Below are 26,049 nucleotides of genomic sequence, written 5' to 3' on the forward strand. Positions count from 1 at the left end.
TCAGCTCTACTAGTGGAGGAAGGAGTCTATAGGCTCCTTTAAGTACAGAATCATGTCATCTACAAGAGCCAAAGAATCAACAGTCCAATTAATAAATGAGCTAATAACTTAGAGAGAGGTCTCAGAAGAAGTAAGAATGACCAGTAGACATAAGACGAAATGTTCAACATCTCTGGCTATAAAAGAAATGCAAACCAGAACGACTCTGAGATTCCCCTCACCGCAGTGAGAACGGCCATCACCAAGCAAACTAACAGTAACAGATGCTGGGGAGGATGCAGCCGGAGGGAACGCTACTGCACGGTCGGTGGGCACGTAAACTTGTTCGACTACTCTGGAAAACAGTATGGAGACTCCTCAAAAAACTGAACCCAGAGCTACCTCATGGTGCAGAAATCCCACTCCTGGGCATTTATGCAATGGAACACGAACAGGTTACAGTAAAGCCACCAGCACAATCACGTTCATCGCAGCACTGTTCACCATAGCCAAGTGATGGAATCAGCCCAGATGCCCCTCAGTGGACCAGCGGACCAAGAAAATGTAGCATATATACACAACGGAAGTTTCCTCATCCAATGATGTTGTACCATTCCTAAGGAAATGGAAAGAATTGGAAAAATTATTCTAAGTGCATTCAGACTCAGAGAAAGTAAGGTTGCATGGTTTCCCTCATTGTGGTAGCGAGGATGTGACATAAACACACTGGGTGGTAAGCAAGCAGCTACAAATGGATTAACTGAAAGATGGTAGATGCTAGAGAGAACTCAAACCCTGTAATTCCTTAGAAAGGCAAAGCCTAACAAAAGAAGCACCAGGAAAGAGGCCATTGAAGAGGCGGGGGAGAGTCCTGGGAGGAGGAGGGTGGGTGGAGGGCAGGAGGGTGGGGTGGGGTCTGTGGAGGAGGAGGGTGGGTGGAGGGCAGGAGGGTGGGGTGGGGTCTGTGGAGGAGGGTGGGTGGAGGGCAGGAGGGTGGGGTGGGGTCTGTGGAGGAGGGTGGGTGGAGGGCAGGAGGGTGGGGTGGGGTCTGTGGAGGAGGGTGGGTGGAGGGCAGGAGGGTGGGGTGGGGTCTGTGGAGGAGGGTGGGTGGAGGGCAGGAGGGTGGGGTGGGGTCTGTGGAGGAGGAGGGTGGGTGGAGGGCAGGAGGGTGGGGTGGGGTCTGTGGAGGAGGAGGGTGGGTGGAGGGCAGGAGGGTGGGGTGGGGTCTGTGGAGGAGGAGGGTGGGTGGAGGGCAGGAGGGTGGGGTGGGGTCTGTGGAGGAGGGTGGGTGGAGGGCAGGAGGGTGGGGTGGGGTCTGTGGAGGAGGGTGGGTGGAGGACAGGAGGGTGGGGTGGGGTCTGTGGAGGAGGGAGGGTGGGTGGAGGGTAGGAGGGTGGGGTGGGGTCTGTGGAGGAGGAGGAGGGTGGGTGGAGGACAGGAGGGTGGGGTGGGGTCTGTGGAGGAGGGAGGGTGGGTGGAGGGCAGGAGGGTGGGGTGGGGTCTGTGGAGGAGGAGGGAGGGTGGAGGGCAGGAGGGTGGGGTGGGGTCTGTAGAGGAGGAGTGTGAGTAGAGGGTCTCCTTTAAGGACACAAAATTGCAGGGAACCTACTATGTGCTAAGGAAAAGCACCTCCGCGCTCGACGCCGTAGACCCAATACAAAAAAATACAGTTTTTATGATGGGAACTAAATAACAGAATTTTAATAACTGTTATTAACTCTGTTTTGATATGATGAAATACAGAGTTGAGAAAGACACAGAATACTAAAGAAAAATAGTGTGCATCCAAATGAACTCCCGGAAATGGAAACGAGGGATTTATTTTCTTCCTTTTGTCTTGGCTGATGGTTTATCTGAATGGGGAGGGTCGGGGCGGACAGGAATGGAGGGACCGAGGGCAAACAAATGCAGCTGTGGACTCACTGGACTCTGCTGAAAACCAACTCTACCACTGTGGGTGGGGACAGGAGGAGAGAACGGAGAGAGCGAGGAAAGGCGTGGCACCGTCTAAGGAAAACGCACGCTTTATCTGACTTACGAAACCGCAACCCCTCAGTACGTCACCTTTACAGTAACAGTAGGTTTTTAAAGGAGTCTGACTTTTGCCTTCACCTGTGAGTGAAGACTGCGTTATTTCACACATCATTTCAGAGAGAAGAGCATTTTCCACAGGGCGACTTCCATAAACCAGCAGACACAACTCTCAGGTCTGGAGCAGGTGCCCATATCCTGGGCATAGCAGGACCATTCCCCATCGACGCCTCTTTTATTAGAGCACTGTAACAATCCTGGAGCAGGGCTGTGTGTGCGAGTTCTACCACATCACGGCCCCCAGCAGAGCCCTCAGGCCAGCCCTCCCACAGCCAGGACCCAGGAGCACACAGCTTTCAGAATCGCGTGCTCCAGCACTTTATTTTAGACTGTCGTTGTGCAGAAAGTTTAATAAGTGACTCCAAAAATATACTTATAATAAATTGCTTTACAAGGAAGCCTGAATTATTCTCCGGGGGTATTAACTTAAATAAATGTAAGGAATGAGATAAATCACGGATGATACATTTCTTTTCTTTCTTCTATTTATCTGACTGAAGCAATGCTTCATTTAAAAAAAAAAAAGTATATTCTGGACATACTAAAAATCCATCTGACCATGTCAATCTAGAACTTAACAGAAGACAAGCCTGGGAACCTGGCATGTTAACAACAGCTTCAGCAGGTAATAATCCAACGCCAACAAAAGTAGTAAAATGCTTCGAGCCCTCTTGGGCTGGTAACAGAGCTGGTAACGGCGCTTCCTCCTCCTGTGTGCCGGATCCCGGTGTGTCACAGTCTGCCTCCACAGCCTCCTCTCTCCTGCAAACAACATTGCAGGCAAATCATGCCTCGTCAGGTGTCCGGGAACCCCTCGGACCAGCCAAGTTGACTGCAAAATTAACTACGGTAACGCTAGTGGGTCTATTTCACGTCTCAAAATCATCCTGAAAATTTCCTCCCCACCTCTCCCATTGTTTGAGGAGCTCAGTTAATAAACAGATGACAATCGCATCTTTACACCCGGTGAGCCTAAACAGAGGTAGCCTGTCTGTCACTCAACGACACAGCACACTTGCCCTTCAGTGCAAGCTTACAAACACCTTAACAAATATATATGGATATCAGAAATTTTCAAAAACCCTCTGTCTTCATGAAACCTGTACTGTATAATGAATGCATCTGACAGCGCGGCTTAGCTAGTGTTAGCGGTGGTCTCCAGTAGGTGATTTAACACTGTGGAATAGATGAGCAATAGCACACATTGTCGGCTGAGCTGTAAATGATGGTGTCCTACTACTTGGACTCCATAAATTCAGAGCAAGGAAACGCGCACCGAGCCCCTTTCTCCACACACCACCCGGCCTCTCTTCGCCGGAGAGCCCGGGGATCCTTATACACTATATCGACGTCAGCAAGGGAAATAACAGGGATTTGGCGGGCAGCACCCGCGCTGGGACGCGGGACATCTGAAGGATTCATGATCTGTGCTGTCAACGGGAATGCCTGCGGCTTGCCTCCTTCCCGCTGGAGGTGAGAGGCCGCCGCCCTGGGGGCCATCCCTGGCCCTGTCACTGAACCACCTGCCTCCTGGCGTTGAGACCCAGGGAGAGGTAGCCGTCCTACTTCAGAAGGGAATTAAGATAAAATGGGGCCCAACGATAAATAAAAGAGAGGGGTCCTTTGATGTGTCACGGACTGTTGACGTCGCTGAGTCTCATCCCCGACAGCTTTGAACCGGTCTGTCCATCTCGCGGTAACGGGAATGTTATCTGCCTTCATGCTGCGCCATCTGTGGAGGGAGGGGGCTCCCTCTCACCTCCGTCTGTCCTGATGACCGTGGCTATTCAACCAGCTCGGTGTCAGAGACAAAACACGCGGCGGACAATCTGCGCGTGCCACCCCGTCCTCTCCTTGTGAGCTCGTCTCCCGGGGAAAACAGGTGCACGGAGAACACCACGTGAGGGTCTGTCTGAGCACGGAACAGAAAGGTTTCTCATGTTAGGGACGCAGGGCTCCGGGGTGGAGCGGTGTCACCACAGGGGGCTGCGTCCCTGAGGTCCCACGGGACCCCTGAGGCACACACCCAGGCGTGGACGCGTAGCTCGCCTGCCTGCGCCTCCCGGCTGGGCCATCAGCCGAGAGGCTGCGGTTCCTGACGGGGGAACACAGCGGCCGTGCCAGGGTCAGCGTGAACACTGCCGCTCCTTCCATCCGTAACGACGCGCGATGGGCTCCACGCCATCATGCCCGTCAGCACTGAACTCTGACACGTGACCGGGCTGCGGCTGTCCAGCGAGTGAAAAACACAAGCCCGAGATACATAATCTTCTCAATCAGTTTTATAGTTATCACACAGATACAACATACAAATACTGGGCAGATGCTACTAGAACACTGAGGATCAAAATGTGCAGAATATGCACTTATGGGAAGATGATATGTGTGTACGGATGTACACACACATATATATGTGAATGTATTACTTTCCTGAAGTGCTGAGGGTCAAATCCAGGTCCACTTGCCTCTAGACCAGCGCTGAGCGACTAAGTTCCATTATCCACGCACACTTTGGAAAGCAATCGAAAACAAGAACAAAGAGATGCGTGTGAGAAACAATGATTCACTGTCTTCTATTTCCTCCAAAGGTAAGCAGAAAGTTTTGGCTCTAGAAATGTTACCTTGGTCCTCAGATTTTTTTCTGTCTACTTAATTCTACATCGTCTACGTACGAACTCATAGATTTGACTATGTCATCATCATTATTGATAATACCATGCTCTAAAGTTTTGGAGGAAAGAAAAACAAAGTTCTACAGATCTCTAAGGGGCAGCCTGTATGTAGATGTGTGCTGAAATAGAATTCAATTAAGAATGCGACCTTAAAAACAGTATAAAAATGAAAATAATCCTGTCCCTCGAGAAAGTTTTGGGGTTTTTTGAGATGCCAGCTATGAGATCCACGCTGCAGCAGTCCTCTCTTGTGCTGCTTTCCAATTTCATTTGGATGGGTGAAAATAAATAAATGAAAACGCCTGCTTGTTAAGAGTGTCCATTATCTCAATAGACGTGTGAATTGAATGCCGGGATTTCAAGGAGTGAGTAATTTGCATTCTTACATCTCAGGGAAGATTGGCTTGGGCACAGTGCTGACGTGACAAGTGTCTCTGAGCCTGTCCAAGCTCTGGTCCTGCCAGGTTGATCTTGCTGCCTGGAGGGAAATCAGCACGCTGGACAGCTCCGGAGCTTTGAGGCGGTGTGGGGGAAGAAGGGACTGCAGCTCCCGTCTCTGTGTGGCTGACTCTCACCGGGCAGACATTTTCCAAGGCCTCTCCTAACCTTTGTGTCACATTCAGTGCAGGGAGAACCTAAGACCACAGACTTGGGGCAGAGCAAGGAGGAGCAAGCTGTCAGTCCCTCATTGATCTGCCCACTGCATCTCACCCAGACAAAGTCTGGAAACACAGCACCCCATGTGGGAAATGCCTGAATACAACCAAGTTGTGGCCAGCCCACCTTGCGCTAATGACTCTAACTTGAAAGTCAAGTTTCAGCCCTGTGCTCTGTGCTCTCCACAGCCCTGTGAAACTAGAAGTAAATGCTGCCTCTGGCCATGGAAACACAAGACATGGGGGGCGGGGGGAAGCCTCCAGCTCAGTGAGCCCCTGAAAACACTCTCTCCTTGTGGTACGCGCTCGGGGTTGGGAGGCCTTCCCACACTCCAGTTTTCATTGACTTATTGTCACATTCTCGACGTCAGTGACGAACAACAGGGTCACTGTGGGACCCTGGGGCAAAAGCCTATCGAGTCAAAACATTCTTCCTGGAAAGCCATGGAGACGTGACGGAGAACTTCCGAAAGCTATGGCAGGCTGGGTTTAGAGGTCTGTACACACTCACAGCCCTGGGTCACCACACCTGGCGGCTCAGGAGTCTGGAGGATGGATGTTGGAGGTGTGCTGCTCACAACCCGAGGGCCGGCAGGGCTGAGCCCAGAGCAGCCCTCGGCCTCCGGGAGTTGAAAACCCTCCTCCGCTGTTTACCACCCAGGGCTGTGTGCTGAACATCCCCACAAAGGGAAACACGGGCTGCGTAGCTCGCCCAAAACGCTCCCCTCCGCTCTCCTTGGTGACCCCTTCCTGGTTGCGCCACTTTTGTGTATAACAATCTTGAGCATTTCTTCTGCTCTTACCTGAGCCCTACCCCAGGGCATTTTAAGATGCATAAATGCGCATGTTTATATAGATATGCATCTCTGTGAATATCTTCCTGTCGCCATTTTCATTCCCCTGTCCCGTGAATCAACACATTATTGAGAACGACACTGCCTGGACACCTTCCCATGGCGCGCCTCATGCTCCAGACTTGGTTTCTGGCTCGTGGTGGGCACCGCGGCCCCTGGCTGTGCGGTCTGCCCACTGGGCGCTGGCTGGCCCCTGGTACTCTGGCCAGAAGAGGGAGGGGGTAGGCGAGCTCCGTGCAATAGCTGCTCAGGCTCACCTGAGCACTGCTCCAGCCCCACAGCGACCTCAGACTGAAACACAATCTTCCAGGGAAGAAATGGAAGAACTTAGGTGACCCAGAGCCCTGCAAGCCAAGGACAAAGTTCTCACCCACTGAGCCACCACCACCGCCACCGCTGCTGCATCAAGAACACCAGCAGGAACACGGCCCGACCCCGACTGAGACTCCAAAGAAGGAAGTGGGGACAGCCCTGGGGCTGGGAAAGGGGGTGCACAACTCAGCCACGGCGCTCAGCCCTGCATGCGCACCTAGACTGGGCGCCCAGCACCGCACGCAGGTCCCCGGAACGCTTGTAAACCTTATTTTGGATAACCATTGTGGAAATCTCCTTCGTTAGCCACAAGACGATTGAAGTTGTGCCGTGAGTTGGCCTTCTTTTTCAGAGAATTCGTGGGACACCTGCCTTCCTTCTGCGGGCAGAGCCGTCTCCGATGGGAGGTCTTCCTCCCACCCCTGCTCACCCAGCCTTCCGCTGAGCCACCTGCCTGGTTTCCTCATGCGGGGCTCGACACGGAGTGCAGACGTTTCCGTCTGGGGGGATGGTGGTGCTGGGTTCGGGTGGGTGCGTAGGCCGGCTCCACGGAGCGGCATCCCCCCACCCCGGGGTGTGAGCAGAGGGGCTGGAGTCCGAGGGAGATGCAAACACTGACATTAGCTATGGCTTCGGGAAGGCGTCATTAAAGAGGAGATGTGAGCGACACAAATTACTTCCTGCCACTCTCCCACTGGACCCCTTCAAAGAGAGGCCAGGAAGAAGACAATAATGTTCAATGTCCCACGTGCACGCGCTGCTTTCCGCGGGGCTGACCCTTCGGTGGCCGGGGGTCCGATTCCAGCAGCTACACCTCCACTGCTTCTTTTGGAAAAGTAGAATTTCTGTCTTCCACAATATTAAGTAGGGATCAAAAAAAAAAAAGCATGTCTATACCCTGACCAAAAAATATGTTAGCTGTGAAAATGGACCAAGACTTGTGAGTATGGTAATGACACAGAATAGCAGCGTCCTAATTACCACACACACTTCTTATTGTACAATCTTATGAGCTGTGACTTGGGCTAGGGGATTCGGCCAGATCTCTTCATAGTGTAAAGCCCCGTTACCCCCACCCGCTCTGCCCTGCGCCACATCGTGACCTGCATTATGAACACAGAAGAACCCTTATCAGTCTCATTTATAATCTTAAATTCAGAGTAAAAAAAAAAAATCAAATGACTTAGCACTTTCACGTAGCTTTTTTTTTTTCCTTTACAGAAGGGTGTCAAATCTTTCTGTCTATTTATTTGCTTCAAAGAATGAATGACACAGTGAGCATTTTCATCCGTGAACTCAAGGTATTACATGCGCATGTAAGGCATATATTTTCAAATTGGGGAATTCAAAAAGTCACTATTAGAAGACACTCCTCAGAATGCAACGCAATTTGTGGTGATCTTAGGAAGCATGATGATTGTTTTCTTTCTTTCTTTTTAAATTTTCTTTCCTTCCTCCCTCCGTCTCTTCCTTTCTTTCTTTATTCCTCCTTCCTTCATTTCTCCCTCCCTCCCTTCCTCTTCCTCTTCCCCCTCTCTCTCTCATTCTCTTTCCTTTCTTTCTTTCTAGTTAGCTAGAACCAGGTTATTGGTTTTTGCTAGCTGACATATCACTTCCCTACTAACTTTGGGTACACTGATTTCCAGTGAACTAGAGGGTTGGCCTAACTCCCTCGTGTTCCTCTCCACCCCAGGCAGGGGAAGTCTGTGCAAGTCCACGGAGAAGAGAAAAAGAGACAAATGACTCTGTGCAGACTCCTCAGGCAGCAAAGTCCGAGCGCCCAGCGCAGCATCAAAGAAGAGGGCAGCGGCGAGCTGTGCTTGTGGGAGCGTCAGAGAATGATTAAAGAGCAGAATGCGTGGCAGGCAGGAGTGCTCGGGGAACGGAGCCGGCGCTGGGGACCCAGGAGCTCCGGGGAGGAAGGGCCCTTGGCTGGCACCCGCTGCTGACCGGATGGCTAGCCAGGCAGACCTGGGATCTTGTCTCCAGGAGTGGGGCCCCGTCCACGGCTGGGCATCCTCCGGGGTCTCAGCCCGGCCCCGCTGAGCCCAGGGCCCGGCCTGACCCGCTGTCCTGACCACCGAGCCACAGCTCCCTGCCCTTGCTGTGTGTGCTGGGCACACACCCAAGATCCCACTGGAAATCAGCCAGCAAAGCTACGGCCATGCCACCCTGGACGGCCCGATCTCGTCTGAAGTCAGCCAGCAAAGCTACGGCCATGCCACCCTGGACGGCCCGATCTCGTCTGAAGTCAGCCGGCACGTGGTGGCTCCATCAGAAGCAGGATGCTGTGGAGCCCTTAAAAGTCCTGTTTGGGGGCCACATACATAAATGCGGACATTAAAACCGACGATCACAACAGCCAATGATTTCCTGTCGGTAACTAGAGCAGCTGCGTGCAGAGCGAGCACAGAGGGGCATGGCCCACAAGGAGGCCACGGCCTCGGCAGGAGGGCTGGGGGGACAGCACCGGGGGGAGGAGGGCAGGGGCAGGGCGGCACGGGGAAGGGGGAGAAGGGGGCCAGCTCCTCCCACAGAGGCGCTAGGGCCAGAGGCTGCACCCCATCCCGTGAGGCTGCACCCTGTCCCGTGAGGCTGCACCCCACCCTGCAAGGCTGCAACCAGCCCCATGAGGCTGCACCCTGCTCCCAGACCACACCCCATCCCACGAGGCTGCACCCTGACCCTTGAGGCTGCACCCAGCCCCTAGAGGCTGCACCCCATCCCGCAAGGCTGCACCCCATCCCACGAGGCTGCACCCAGCCCCTCGCGAGGCTGCACCCAGACCACACCCTCTCCCTGAGGTCCAGGCCCCCGACTCTCACTGGACATGTGGACACATGCTCTCTCCTCGCTGCAGCTGAAGACCACTCACAGATGACACGCAGGACCCCTGGTTTCTATACAACCAAATCTTACATGTTAATGAAATCCTTTAAAAGTCGCAAAACAAGGGGCTGGGAAGGTGGCTCAATGGTAGAGCGCTTGCCTTGCATGCATGAGACCCTGGGTTCGATTCCTCAGCACCACATAAGCAAAAAGAAACAAGCCAGAAGTGGCGCTGTGACTCAAGTGGTAGAGCGCTAGCCTTGAGCTGAAGAGCTGAGGGACAGCACCCAGGCCCAGAGTTCAGGCCCCACCACCAGACCCAAAAAAAAAAAAAGTCACAAAACATTTCAAGCAAGGTAACCTGTTAGATATTGAGATGTGTGTTTTTCTTTGAGATGTGGTTAGAGAATGGTTTCTCGGTGAGAGGGTCTGCTAGAAATCTCATTACAATTCAAAGTCGTTAAATAGTTTCATAAGCATATGTTTTTTAATTCTGTTTCTATGCCTTATTAAAATTAACACAATAAAAGCATTTGAATTAAACTGTCAACACTACTCTGCAATAGCACTAAGCCTTTTTATTATATAAAACCTAATACTACATACTTATTCGAAATTACCAAAACATATGGAGTTACATATATAGCCATTTGTTTATTGTGGTTTTCTTTCATATGAACACACCAAAGTTAATGAAAAATAAACTCAATTAGCAGTCCTTTGTACTACTGTTACAATGAAAATGTACATTTTAATTAACATAGAACCAAAGACCTAATTAATACTGGACCCCAATTCTCATGGCAGGAACTGAGGCCGACTTTTGTTGTACTTAAGTAGTCAGTACGCAGTGCCCTTTTCCATAGTTACATGAAACCCGTACTTCTTCCTCAAGCAAAAAAATCTCAACGTAAAGATAGTGTTTAGAAGACGAAGCTCCATTTCCTTGTCTTCGCAAGCCACGCGCTGTAGACTGCAGAGCTCAGACCTCACAAAGATGTAGACCGGAGCTGGACTCGCCTCTCGCCGGCATGCTGCCCGCCACACAACCGGCCACGAGTTCCCACCCGGAGCACGCTCACCTGGCCAAGACCACAGCAACATGGCCAGAGCCGTCAGATGGTGACACGGCTGACCGAGGACTCTGCCTGACTTCATAGCAGGTAACACAAGCAGGATGAAGTGACAGTGACAGAGCAAGTACCCCACTCACACCCTCAGCTGTGTCAGAATACAGCACCGCGGAAGGATGGCCTGCAGGACGGCAGGCCGAGCACAGAGCTCCATCTGGCTCAGGTGCCAGGTCTGTGAGCCGACAGCCGAGTTCTGTTTGGCTCAGGACTGTCCTTGCCTCCCGGTGCAGAGCTGGCAGCCATCAGCCTCAGCGATCAATACTCCCGTGTGCATTCAAGGACTCAGTGCACCAAGCAAGCCCGTGTGGGCGCAGGGGGTGGGGGTGGGAACGCCAGCGGGGCTGTGGTTATTCTTTCTGGCAGTGCGCAGTCCTGTGTCCGGCTCCACACCCACCTCCTGCACCGCCACAGCAATGGAGCCGTCTGGCCCCACACCCACCTCCTGCACCGCCACGGCAATGGAGCCAGCGTGCAGCTCTAGTGCTCCACACGGGGTCCCCTCTAGGGGCTACCCTGAGCAAGTCCAGCTGACCGGCTACTGACTGAGTCCATTAACGCCATTCACCATAGCTCCTGACAAGATGTCTGCACCAATCTTTTCGTTTGTTTTGCCAATCGTAATTGCTAATTTAGGAGAGGTGTGAAAGCCAATGTAATGGTCATGGGAAAATCAACAAGGAGATGTGCACCGCGGGTTAACGCAGCGACCCGCGGCTGCACAGAGCCGCACAATGGGGAAGTGGAGGTCACCAGAAATGCAAAACGCGGCCCCTCTCCCAGCTGAGGACACCAACATGTCAGACAACGAACAGCACCGTGAACGTCCCGAGGCTAGCACCCGGCCCTCGGGCCTCTGTGAGAAGTAGCTCAGCCCACTTTGACTTGCTCTCCATGTTTGTTGGGTTTGGATTGAATATGATAATTAGATGATACTGCTACCAGAACCAAAAACGACCTGGAGATGTGTACTTGTGCTCTTCTCGTTTCAGGGTGTGGGGGTCCAAACTGGAAACCCCAGCTCTTGAGAGGTGAATACAAGTGATGGTCCAGGCGAAAGTCCCAGAGACCCTCATCTCAACAAAACAAGCTGGGCGTGGTGAGCATGCCTGTCTCCCCAGATATGTGGGATGCTAAAATAGGAGGACTGCAGTCCAGAAGGGACTCGAGAACAGACACAAGACCCCACCTGAAAAATAAAGCAAAACGTGGGCTGGGAAAGTGGCTCAAGTGGTAAAGCACCTGCCTAGCAAGTGTGAGGTCCTGAGTTCAAAGTCTGATACTACCAAAAAATAATAAAGTAAGGTAATAAACCAAATTTCCAGGAACAGAATACAAGACATAGCACTGAAATGCTGTTTTCAAAGCCTAAATTTATCCAGATTTCTAAACTAAAATGCAATAGATGCATGTGTTATAAAAGGACATAAAATCTGATGCTCTTCTCTATTAAAAGTTTACTCTGTGTATTATAAGCCAAATATAAAGTAGAAAGGACACTTTTTAAAAACATGGCCTTGAAATGAAGTTCAAATGATATCCCGCAGTGTCTAGCTGTCAGACAGAGTCAATGTAAATCATCAAAATACTAGCTTTCATCTGCCTTCCTATTTGCCATGAGACAGGAAAGGCTTAGCATTGTTACATCTAGAGAAGAAAACACAGAAAGCGGCACCAAGCACAGGAAAGGGTCTCTTCCGTTCTCTGCTTTTTATTTTTATGAGTAGGTCAATCTATCATCTATCTACACATCTATTATCTATCATCTATCTATTACTTATCGTCTATTTTCTATATATGTATGAATCTATTTATCCATCTACAATCTAGCTATTATTTATCTGTCCGTTGTCTATCGACTATGTACCAATCACACATCTATCTGCCCACGACCTATCTCCTATCTATAATCTGTATTCTCCTTCTATCTCACCTCGTCCATCTGTCTATTTTTTTAAGAAAAGCTGATGCTCTCCCACCTTCTGCCGTCATGATGCTCGGGCACCTGTCTTCCTGGCATCCACCTCCCAGCCCCAAGTCTGGAGATGACAGTGTTACACCATCACACCTACCTTCCCTCCCCACTCCCGAATGCCAGTTAATCACTTATAACTAGACTTATCACAACTCATAAAAATTACCTCAATAGTGTTCTAGTTGCATAGACAGATCACCTCACAAGTCCTGAAGACATTGAACTAGCCACTAGGACATGTGTGTGTGTGTGTGTGTGTGTGTGTGTGTAGCCATTAGTCACTAGGACAGCTACATATGGAACATATATGTGTATACATACACATATTAAGTGTATATAATTATATGTATATATATGCTTATATATGTCTTAAGTCCTATACTTATATCTGTCCTAGTGGCTAGGACATATGCACACACACACACACACACACACACACACACACACACACACACACACATATGATAGAATATGTATCAAGATTGGATTATGGGGCCAAAATATAATTAATAAACTAATACATGGGTTGCTGATTTTGTAGAAAGTATTTCATTCCAGGATACTGTTACAAAGAAGCAGAAAATTTACTAAACTTCAAGTCCTATTTTTAACCATTTTTCTTTTTGAATTTTATGTCACTTCCAATAAACTTTTAGGAAAGAAAACAACTCAACAATTAATTCAAATTGTTAAAGGCAGTAATTAATTTCTTTCTCTGAATGGTAATAAATATGGGTGGAAAGCTAAAGGCAGACTCTTTCCGTTGATATATGAAGGAAGTGGTCTTGTTAGCAAGGTCTCTGGTGACATTACCAAAATGCACTGTATGGTGAACTGGTTTGTTAAATGCTGACTTCTTTGTACAACTATAGATAACAAAAATATTAAAATAAGTTAAAATGATATTCAAATAAAATTCACTCATGTTTTATACATGAAAATTGTGCAATCTTCACTTTTTATGTTATTAATAAATAATTACAAAACTGGGCAAAATGTTTTTTGGTAATTTAACTCTTAATGCAGTTCCTATATTTTTTTACATAAGTATAAATTGTCTCAACCAACTTAAACTTTCTGGCCATGAAATTGAGCATGTTTATATGATAATTAGAATTTGTCATATGCCCATACTTTCTAGCTGATTGACATTAACGCTTTTACTGCTAGCATTTAATGAGACCGTTGGGTTTGACATGCCAGAGCATCCTTCTAATTAAACACAGAAAAATCAGAGTTGATTATTGTTGATTGAATTTTTTAATACCTAAGCTTTTAATTCCCAAAAGTGTTCTTCAAAGGCATTCAAACTATCGATCATGGTTCTAGATCCAGGAAGATGGGAATGTCTGTGTCTTTTCTCAAATTCTCTCATGCAATGTCTTTCCATGCCAGTAGTATTTTTGTTGTGAATTTGTCCTAAAATGTTATTTACCTGGTCAGAACACCAGAAAGTGCCCCAGAATCTAATGTAGACATTTATTTGTCCACTGACTTACATTTCCCTTGATTTGATTACTCAACTGCGGAAAGTATCTTCTGGTAGGCTTGTATCATTCAGATTGTTGGGGGAATGTTTCAAATGATAGAACTTATATCTCTAGCTGATCTTTAAAACGCTACCCACTTGCTGCACAGTGAGCATGTGTTTCACAGCAGGCATTTGGGGGGAGTCCTTCGTGTGGAGAATGGGAACACAGCCTCCTTCTCAGCCTCACATGCCAGCAGCTGGTCAGACATTGCCAGGGCGGCGCGTGTAAAAAGAGACCCAGATCGAAAGGAACATCGCTGCTGGGTGTCATGGCTCATGCAGGAAGACCGGGAATTTGAGGCCAATTTCGAGAAATTCTGACTGAAAACAAAGTGGAGAATGGCTGGGAATGTGAGCTGGGTAGTCGAACTCTTGCCCGCCATGCATGGGTTGAACCCTCAATCTTACACACAATCATATGTGCACACAAACGCGTGTACACACGCATGCATGCACACACACATATGCATACACACACTGGCTTTGTTTCCTTCTTTCATTATTTGCTGGATGGGGAAAAAGCAAAAGTTGAATTACATGGTCAGGTTGGCTTTGAAGGCTTAGACACATTTTTCCCTTCCATTTCCTTCATACAGCTTTGTTAGGATAATACGGATTTCCTCTCTATGTTACTAGAGAATCTCTCTGGTTCTGAATGAGTCTGAAAGTTGAACATAAAAATCCCTAAAATGTCAATAAATACTAAGCCCTAGTGCACCGTTTAACAATTGAAGGAGACACGAGGGCGATACCTCTTCAAGCAGCCATGATGGTGTGTCCTCCCACCTCACCTTTAGTTCACGTGTCACCATCTGAGTTGCATAAAAACAATTAATTGAACCTCTTCAGATTTAGGAATTCTTTAGTTTAATTTTAACATGACACGTGATGGTTAGAGAATTGTTTGAATTCTCTAGCAAGGCCCGTGACAGGATGTGGATTCGTGTTCATCTAAGTTCGGTTGTAACTCGGTCACTGGAATTCTGAGACAGACAGAAACGAGAATTAAAGCTGGATTCATCTATGTGGGGACCTGTGCCTCCACACGGAGTGCGTGACTCAAACGTGGAGAAACTTCTTTCCTTCCCATTTGCCTACAGGGAAGGAAAGATCTGGAAGATTCTTGTCCTTTCTAACACATTAGCAGTGTTCACTTCCTTCACACCCCTCCTGGAGTTCCTTTAACAGAATGCTCTAACAGTACAAGCTGACCCTGGGACACGGGTGGAGTGTGTTCTAGAATATTCAACCTGAGCTCCTCTAGTCCAGAGCTCTTGACATGCTCTCTGCTAGATTAAGAGGCCCAGCTGCTGTCAGACCATAAATTAACCCTCAGACAGCACAAAAGTAACAAAAATTCTCAATGTTTTCCTCTCTTATTGTGTATCATTGCTATAAACTAGGACAGAATAAATTTGTTTTTTATACACATGTGAGGGGAGGTGATTATATCAATGGCTACACCAATAGCACACTTAAATAAATACACACACAAACCTGGGTAAATAAACCATCCAAGGCATGTTAGGAAGCCAAGAGTCTCCGATTATTCTCCTAATATGACCTGCTATAATACTTGGAATACCATAAGCAACAGTGTTTGATTGCAAGTAGAAAGTGTAGGAGGTCTGTATCAGTGCGTGAATGCCAATCTCTTGAAAGTAATAAGTTTTTCAATTGATTCATCATGAAATATTCCAGAAGAAATAACTGCATAGAAAATTCATTATTCTGTGCCAGTGCTCAGATACAAGAAAGGTAAAAGATGTGTGATTGAAGTTGCCTCCTCCTCTAACTTGAAGATGTTCTATAAAATAATGCCTCTCCTGAACACAGATTAATAATACCATAGGACTTTTTGGTCTCAGCTCAAATATGATATTATTGTCAGCTCAAAGAAAATTCTATTTTGAATGACCTCCACTCTAACCTTCAACAACTAATCATTTAGGTGGACTCAAATAGTATAGAATTCAGACCTTGAGAGAATCCAGATTTCTAAGTCCTCCTTCTTGAAATTCTACATTATACTTGAAAAAATGAATGTCAAACTCCATCTAAAAACCTAAGGCTCACTCAGTGGGCTTTGTTTATGACTCTGTAGAGTTTTGTAACCAAAAGAACAGTAAGATTCGTAAAACATGGGGTAGCCTTCTGAATTTTGTATAGCTACTCTTAAGTCATATTGTCATTCACAAAGAAAATATACATTTGTGTGCTTAACTTGCTCTTTAAGAAAACCATGCAAAAATGGAGATTGGTAACCTATCAGACATTGCTTTAAAAAATAATTATTAACGAATCACTTCCCAGAGCAAGTTTGCTTCCTATCATAGGCATAGGCCTGTGGCGAGGGCAGACAGAGAGAGGAATGTCAATGAAACTATTGACTATTGATTAGAGCACAACTCCAGGGATGTGTAAACGGAAGATGCGCTAAGACAGATAGCTCTCAATTATCTTGACATCTGCATCAAAGGAATTCCCCAAAGCATGTTTTTTTCCTTGATAAAATCAATTTAACTAATAAATATGTATAAATCCTTTTTGTGGTAAAGAATGTTTTCTTTACAATTCATTTTACAAGATTTCTGAAAACTTGGTTAGTCACATACATCGCCAGCACTACTTTAATTGACTAGAACATTTCATATAAAAAACTTCAAGGAATTTTTAATGCAAATTCACCTAATGTGTTCTAATTTTACAAAATATTACCATTTCCTAGGGGATTACCATCTTGTATCTTGATGGTTTACTATGAGGAGTATGATTACCTTTACTGAAGAATTTTAGAGCAAGAAGATACATTCTAACTATCCACAAGAGAAACTGGTATCAACGGGAATCTGGTTCAGGTTAAATTCGGGCGAGCAGAAGGATATTCAAGGCAAAGGCACCATGTCTCAAATCTGCTTAAACACTCTGGAGGAAATAAACACAAACAAAACCTCCCGCCGCTCCCACCTGCTCCGCACACGGGCTATAGAACGTAAGATGCACCCAAGGCATGCTCCTAGGAGCCTGCAGACACCAAAATGCAGAACCGACATCGTCACCACCACCAACAGGCTAAACGCCTGTATCCAAATCCCTCTTACAAGAGTTCCGACATTTTACCATATTTTCCTTGTTCTTAAAATTCCACAAATCCTAACAGCCTGAACTCAAAGGCCAGGGTTTCACTTCTTAGGGGTGTGTGTATCTGTGTGTGTGTGTGTGTGTGTGTGTGTGTGTGTGTGTGTGTGTGTGTGTGCTAAAACAAGTCTGGAAGCCATTTCTCTCAAATCATACGCTCATTGCCCACCAGGTACCCTGCTCTGATGCACATTTTAGATCTACATAATGACATGTATGTGTACACTGCAAAGAACGCGTCCGCACTCTTGTAAGGACACAGAGGGGGAGGACGGAAGGAGGGAGAGACGGTATCTCCTGAATTCCAGCGTGTAGCCACTGCTCTGGGCGTGGAGTGGTTGGGGGGGTGGGGGGTCCACCACCGCCATGCAGAATTGAGGATGGAGTCAGGGCTGCTGGACGCTGTAGCCAGCAGTGGAGACCCTGCGACCCCCTGGCTGAGGTCTCCCTGGGAACATTTTCATTGCATCCTGACCACTGGAAACATGGAAACAACTCTGATGGCTTTTGGCGCTCCAGGCTTGGCTTTGCGTTTGTCGCTCTCAGTCATTTACAGAGTGGTGTAAGAGGCCGCTGGCGCTCTTTTCGGGGAGGGGGAGTGTGGAGTCACTGTCATTTAGGCAGCAAATGTGAAAGATCTCAGGGTTTTCGGTCCATGTGGAATAAACGTGGCTGGAACAGGGTCACATCGCCACCTGCTGACCGCTTCTCAGAAGGGAGCCAGCGCCTTGGCCTTAGCCTACCTGTCTGACCACAGGCTCCGGCCAGGGACCCCAGGGCTGTGCGGTGTGTGTGGCTCAGCGAATCTACTGGAAAGGGCTGGCCTTTCCCCAGGGCCGTTCCCAGACAGTGTGCGGCCAGCTGGACCTCCTCATTAGCGGCCTGCAGCGAGCACTCCTGCGCTGGGCCTGTCTCAGCAGTGGGGCAGTGGGGCGTTGATAAGTCTCCCGCATGCGAGCACTCAGGGCCCTGCTGACAGGATTTTCATAATAACAGCGTTCCCCCCACAGCGCACTCAGGACACGGTCCCTGCGGAGCGGCGGCGGTGGGGATTACACTGTGCTCAGGACAGGCCTGGTAACCCGGAGCCCACAGAAGCCCAGCAGCGCTCCCCCCCACCCCCCGCCACCCCGGTGTGCTGCCATCCCCGCGTCCCCTGGAGCCTCCAGAAACCGTCCACCATGCCGCAAGCCGGCCAAGATCCCAGCCGAGAACCCGGCCAGCACCGCGCTGTCCCAGGGCTCAGAACTCTGCACATGCCCAGCACGGCGCTGGCCCAGGGCTCAGAGCTCTGCACACGGCCAGCACCGCACTGGCCCAGGGCTCAGAGCTCTGCACACGGCCAGCGCGGCGCTGGCCCAGGGCTCAGAGCTCTGCACACGGCCCGCACCGCACTGGCCCAGGGCTCAGAGCTCTGCACACGGCCCCCACCGCACTGGCCCAGGGCTCAGAGCTCTGCACATGCCCAGCACCACACTGGCCCAGGGCTCAGAGCTCTGCACACGGCTCCCACCGCACTGGCCCAGGGCTCAGAGCTCTGCACATGCCCAGCACCACACTGGCCCAGGGCTCAGAGCTCTGCACACGGCTCCCACTACACTGGCCCAGGGCTCAGAGCTCTGCACACGGCCCAGGAGGCAGAAGGCAGCACTGCCCGGCCATCCATCCCAGGGCCCTCTCAGAGAAGCAGGTTCTGGAATTATCTCCCTACCCTGGCCCAAGCTCAGGAGTTTCTCTTCAATTTTCTCCACTGGAGAAAGGCCATGCGTACCCGTATACGTGTTTGTTTGTTTGTTCACCAAAACCACATGTTATGAAGATTTTAAAACTTGAAAAAGAGGGAAGGGAAGAAGACACAAGCTTTCGGCCGGGGTCAAAGAGCTTGCAACACGATCAGTTCCACAAAACCTGAGACTCGGACTCTGCTGCCATAACCAAGTAACCACTTACTCATGATCTCCAACAAAAGAAAGGGAAACCGTTGACACTAGCATCGCTGGGTCGCTTACATACTGTAAAATGGAGTCAGCCAACGTGTTCTTAGCACAGTTTTGGAGTGGAGAATGGAAGGAGAAGGAGGCTAGTGCACACGGGAAAGCCAGGAGGCTTTCCCTGCAGGGTGTGAAACTGAGTGCCTGGATCGGTTACAAAATGAGGGGAATTAAAGTCCCCTTGACAAAGTCTGAGCCAGCCAAGCCGCCCTTCCTTCCAGCTGCGTGTGGATAGGAAAGCAATCAAGAGGCAAGGAAAGGCTCAACGTGCTGTCGTTCAGCTAGATCAAATGCAATGCTGGAGATTCTCGCTATGTTCCTGACATTGCGAAATAGAACATTTAGGAATAATAATTCAGGTCTAGCCACTGCCTCAAGAACCATCCAGAAACAAAGGTATTTGCCCTCTCCTCTTCCTGCAACTCACTGAAAAGTCTGCACAGAAATCCAGACCACCTCACCTGACCAAGCCGCCATTTCCTTACCCCCAACAATAAGACCCCTGTGCTGCAGCTACAAATGTTCTTCCCACTTTGTATTGCTTGCTTTGTGTCATGAACTTGTATACCTCAAACTACGTAGTATTACTTCCAATTTGGTATGGCTTTAAAGCCATAAAGTTAAAAAAAAAAAAAAATACCCAGCAGCTAGAAATATGAGGTTAGGAAATCTTACAGTTACAGAGAGAAATTTGAAAAGAGAAAATCAGATTTTCAAGAAACACAAACCAATCATAATTGGAGCTACAACATATAGAACTAAAATGTTATCCTGTGCATTCCAGTGAATTAACTATGAGATAAACCTTTTTATAGAACGCACTACACAGTTGAACCTTCCTGAGGACTTGAACTAGTCACTTCTCGGACAATGTAACAGCGGAACTTTGACATTCAGGTTAAAATTGGTTAACTCATAGATCACTAAATGGGGGGTGGGAGGAATCTCTAGTCATGTTAGGGTGACATTCTAATACAGAGAAGGAAACAAAGGTAAGTTTGACCTTCTAATTTTAATGACTGTATCTGAAAAAATTTAAAAAACTACAAATATAAAAATTTGTTAAATAATTATGTTACCCACACTTCTAATTATTAATATTCAAAATACAATGCAAAGGCATCCGATACAACACCGACTCGTCTGGTATAATTTTATCATGGTCTGGTGCAAATGTTCAGTAAGTGTACATTAATGCAATTGTGAAGTCAGAACTCAAAGAGCAGACAAGGGATGGTGTTTGTTGCCACCAACAGAGTACAGCTCAAGTCCTGGGTGTGATCTCTATAATGTTAATTCATAAATTAAATGCAAACATATGTGATGTCATTCTATGATGGAGACATGGATGTATATATACCAAGACAGAGATAGATAGAGATAGATAGAGATAGATAGATAGATAGATAGATAGATTGATAGATGGATAGATGGATAGATAGATAGATAGAAAATACCTACCTACATAGTTGAGGTGCGACTATCCACAGCCCCAGAGACAGATAACGCTAGATCATTAGGTATGCCATTTGGTCACAAATGGATGCAAATGGCTAGTGGAGGGAAAGTCCACTTTGGTGTCTAGCCTTCTCAAGTGTATTTTTTCTATGCATCTACCTCCATGTAGTGAGTTTGCTTGATTTAGATGAACTATTAACTAATAGAGAAGTGACTTTCCCCTTTGCTGTAAGGAAATTCGGGCACAGTAAAAGCTTGGTGAGGAACCGTGGCCAAGTTTCAGAACCAGCAATGAGGACAAAGGAAAGGCCCGCAGGTCAGCGTCCGCCTGCGCCGTCTGTGCCCGGCGCCTGGTCGGTGAGACCCGGCACAGGATGGCGGTCATGGAGAAGGGGAATGGCTTCCACCGCAGCCAGCCCTGGAGACGACCGAGGAGGAATAGAACCCGGCGACACATCCTAGCTCACAAGCATAGTTATCCTTTTTATTTTGGTTGGGTGTGGGGCTTGAACTCAGGGCCTGAGCTCTGTCCCTAAGCCTTTGTGCTCAAGGAGAGCGCTCTACCACTTGAGCCACAGCGCCACTTCCAGCTTTTTCTGAGTGGCTTAGTAGAGATCAGAGTCTCACAGACTTTCCTGCCCAGGCTGGCTTTGAACCGTGATCCTCACATCTCAGCCTCCTGAGTAGCTAGGATGACAGGTGTGAGCCACCAGCACCTGGCTATTTGTGCTGCTTGATAAAGCATTTGCATGTTCTCCATTGTCAGAGTGAATTTCAGATTTCAGATGGGAAAAAAAGAAATTGCTTGCTGTGGGAAACAATGCGTCTTCGGTATTTAATCGGCTTTATAATGATAATATCTGCTAAACCAATAGCGAAATCCAATGTGCTTTCATTGAAAACTTCTTTAGCATTCTCACCTCTCAGCTGTGGTTTCCTCTGCTGTGCCCTGAATTGCCACTTACGGCGTGTCATGAAATACAGAAGTGCCATGTTGCCTTTTGTTTTATCTCGGAGCAAGTAGATTGTACAAATAGGCTTGATTGCCCCGTGATAGGACATGTGGCCATCTGTAACAATTCATATTGTGAACTTATTACACAGATAATTATGATGATTAGAGTTACAATTCGGCAATCAGCAATCCGTGCGGGATCCAGAGGGACACAGCGGGACGAAACTCCATCTAAACGGCTCAGGAAAAACGCAATTTACTCCACACACTCCACAAGAGAAGCAGAATCAATTGGACGTGGAACACAATCATTTTTCTCTCCCTCCGTGGCTTGGCCAGGCAGCTGGCAGCAGGACGGGAGTGAGTCTGCCCTGCGGAGCTGCGGCCCCAGCCCCGGCCCCGGCAGCTCACAGAAGATCCGCCGGCCGCCTCTCAAACACACCCCACAAAGGCCCTTCGTCTCTCCCTGTCAAAGCACAGCCCCGTCATCCCCCCCACCCTACTTGGCTTCAAAGGCAGCCATGACATGGGGATGATGGGAACGCGTATTTTGCAAAGAACTAAACACAAAACTCACGCCATCCCCAAATCTCCTCCCGGCTGCTTTTGAGCTATTCTCTGAATCGCCAGTGCATCTTAATACGAGAATTACAGACATATTTAAATGTTTCTAGCACCTAATGATCCTCAGAGCTCGAAAAACATGATCACTTTGTATTACCATGCGGATAAAAGCTGTAGTCATAGAATTTCTAAAAGCGGTTGCATTCCTCCTTAACCTGCGTCCGCTCTATTAAATAAGATATGACAGAGGGAGGCGGTGGAGACCTGGGGGAGAGATCTCACCCCACACCCCTGCACCCCGCGACCCGGCCGGCATCGCCAGGTGGTAAATACGTGCTCTGTGTAGAACTCCCTCCGTAGGAACTGAAAATTGTTTTACGCGCAATATCTTTATTGTACAAGAGACAGGTGTGTAAAGTGTTGATATTTAGGTTAGTCCTTACACAACCATTCAGATTCTACAGCACCATTTGATTCTACCAAACAGAAAATTAAAGACTTTCAACATTCAGCAAACGTTTTTGAGGAGAGATTAATTTAAGAATGAACTGTCTGTATTAAGCTGCACAGGCAAAGGTAGGTAACATTTACGCAGAAAGAGCTTTGTCCGGCAGTGTGGCCTTCCAGCTGCTACAGGCGTAGGATTTCTCAGTTTACCTAGCTGCTGAGGAACCAGTCATTAAAATTACTTTTGTGTCTGTTTCTCCCGATAACTTTTAATTGTCTTTTTATTTTTTGCATTAGGGATTAGTTCTCAAATGAACACAGCACATTGTTTTAAGTGGCAAACCTGACTAATGGAAACTGCTCCTCGCTGGGGGATCTCCAATAAACGCACATCCTTGGTTTGCAGATATGTCCTTTGCTGTGGATTTTGGCTTGGGTTTTCATTTACCAAATTACACTGCCCCTCTTCAGAGTTCAGTAGCTCCATGCACAAGTCTCTTGTTTCCTCTTCAGCCCCCAGAATTGCCAACTCCTAGTGACCACACCTAACATTTTAAATGGTCTCTGTCTGTTTCTGTGTCGTCTAAATCATAGGTGTATTCTTCATTTTCTGGATTAGTAATTCACTGGTAGTATCTATAGTTCTCTCAAAGTTTAACAGAAAAGAAAGGTACTTTCCTCTTCTTGAAATCACACACACATGAACACATACACGCACATGCTAAGAACATTGTGCACCTGCACGCACATGCTAAGAACACACATGCACATAGTACACTCTTGTGCTCACATGCATGCACACAAACAAGCACAGGTATGCACACTTTGTCTTCAAATTGAATTATATAATCATGAAGTGGGCACTCAGTGCTCTTGTTATTTTCAACTGTGTACATAATATGCCTAGCTAGGTCCCAGAAAGTCTTTCACATAGTGCATTAGTGCATTTTACACTTTGCTCAGCTTCCTGCCCCCTGGAGGTGAGCCTTCAGTTTAGTGGGCTTCCCTGTGAATGCTGTGACTCAGGCTCTCCTGTCTTGATGAGTGTGAACGCTGTGACTCAGCCTCTCCCGTCCTGATGAGTGTGAACGCTGTGACTCACGCTCAGCCTCTCCCCATATTGATGAGTGTGAACACTGTGACTCATGCTCAGCCTCTCCCCATATTGATGAGTGTGAATGCTGTGACTCATGCTCAGCCTCTCCCCATATTGATGAGTGTGAACGCTGTGACTCAGCCTCTCCTGTCTTGATGAGTGTGAATGCTGTGACTCATGCTCAGCCTCTCCCCATATTGATGAGTGTGAACGCTGTGACTCATGCTCAGCCTCTCCCATCTTGATGAGTGTGAATGCTGTGACTCATGCTCAGTCTCTCCTGTCTTGATGAGTGTGAACGCTGTGACTCATGCTGAGCCTCTCCCGTCGTGATGAGTGTGAACACTGTGACTCATGCTCCACCTCTCCCGTTCTCGATGAGTGTGAATGCTGTGACTCAGCCTCTCCTGTCTTGATGAGTGTGAGCACTGTGACTCACGCTCAGCCTTTCCTGTCTTGATGAGTGTGAACTCAGTGACTCACGCTCAGTCTCTCCTGTCTTGATGAGTATGAATGCTGTGACTCAGCCTCAGCCTCTCCTGTCTTGATGAGTGTGAACGCTGTGACTTACGCTCAGCCTCTCCTGTCTTGATGAGTGTGAACGCTGTGACTCATGCTCAGCCTCTCCCATCTTGATGAGTGTGAACTCTTTGACTCACGCTCAGTCTCTCCTGTCTTGATGAGTATGAACGCTGTGACTCACGCTCAGCCTCTCCCGTCGTGATGAGTGTGAACGCTGTGACTCATGCTCAGCCTCTCCTGTCTTGATGAGTGTGAACGCTGTGACTCATGCTCAGCCTCTCCTGTCTTGATGAGTGTGAACGCTGTGACTCAGCCTCTCCTGTCTTGATGAGTGTGAACGCCGTGACTCATGCTCAGCCTCTCCTGTCTCGATGAGTGTAGACAGTCACAGGATGCTCAGCTCTGCTCCATGGCGTGACTAGGTGTTCTCTATGTATGCTGATTTTTTTCCTTGTTCTCTTGAGATTCATGTCAGACATTTTCTCAAATGTCTGGCGATCACGCTCACCTCCTTTCCTGAGGTGATGGCCGGTACAGGTCTACATGCCAGCTCTGCACGCTCACGCTTGGAGAGAGAGGCACACAATGCCTCTGGCCGGCTCTCCGTCTGCCCCCATCAAATTCTTCAGGAGGGACAGGATTCGGAGGTGAAGCCAACAGGGGAGCTCATGGAGCCCGCCGGGCTCACCCATGGAAGTCCCTCTCCCATCCACTCACCGTCCCTGACCTTTCCCAAGCCCAGACTCTCCTGGACAGTGCTCCCACGCAGGACGCTGATGATTGAAAGTCTGTGCACAGCACAGCTCTGTTCCAACCCCACACCCAGCCTCTCCATGTCTGGATTCATTTTGAGAGGAGTGCAGAGGGATTCAGTGGTAATCCAACAAAGCCGTTCAGGACAGCACGGGTTTTCACTGCAGTAAACAACCTGTCTTTTAGAGAAAACCTGTGCCATGTTATCATTAGTAACAACAATCACAGAGATTAGCCAAGTAGAAAAGCTGATCCTACAATCCAGCTGCTAATCAGGAGGAGAATGATTCCCAACCAATTCAGAGGTTTACATAATATCTTCTCATAATTGTATGAGAAATGTCCGTGCGTGTCAGCATGTTCTGATACAGACCCTGTCTTCGGTGCGTTCATATGTTTGAACCACATGAGGTTATCCATATTAAATCATAATTGCATGTGATACAATCCAGAAAAAAAAAATCTTTACTTAGAGCACACAACTGGGAAACAGAAGAAATAAAATAGCCTAATCTGTACCCATTGTGCTTTAAAAACAGCCAAGTGCATGAACCCTCCTTTCATTTTGCATGTCTATGTTCTACACTTGGCACTACACAGAACTTTGTGACAAAATCCTGCTCCTGGAGGAGCCTGTGACAATGTCACACTGATAATTTTATATGAAGTTCAATGTACGATGCTAATAAGAAAATTTATGAGTTTAGGCTGCCATCTTATCTGCCCCCTAAGAAAATCCACAAGTAACAGCATATAGCTTATTAAATAGCTTGTGGTGAAATAATTCAGGATGATAACAAAAGTAAATTCAGAAAATCACCCTCTGTTCTAAATCCAGACATTGAAAATTTCTTTAATTTTGAAGGCAAGGCCCCTATCTGGTACACTGTCCTCTTTATTACTTACATTTAATATAATTTATTACTTCTATTTACTACATTGCCACCATGCTCCCTATCAGCTTTTATTCCAAATACGGATGGCTGTTTTACGTGTGTTGTCATGGATGGATCTCAGGTGGAAAAAAAAACAAGAAAATTAACAAATATTTTAAGAACATGGTTGATACTTGTCAAATCATAAAGATATGACTTAT

This window comes from Dipodomys spectabilis, unplaced genomic scaffold, assembly GCF_019054845.1.
Source record: "Dipodomys spectabilis isolate Male_0828 unplaced genomic scaffold, ASM1905484v1 ptg000559l, whole genome shotgun sequence".
Lineage (NCBI taxonomy): Eukaryota > Metazoa > Chordata > Mammalia > Rodentia > Heteromyidae > Dipodomys > Dipodomys spectabilis.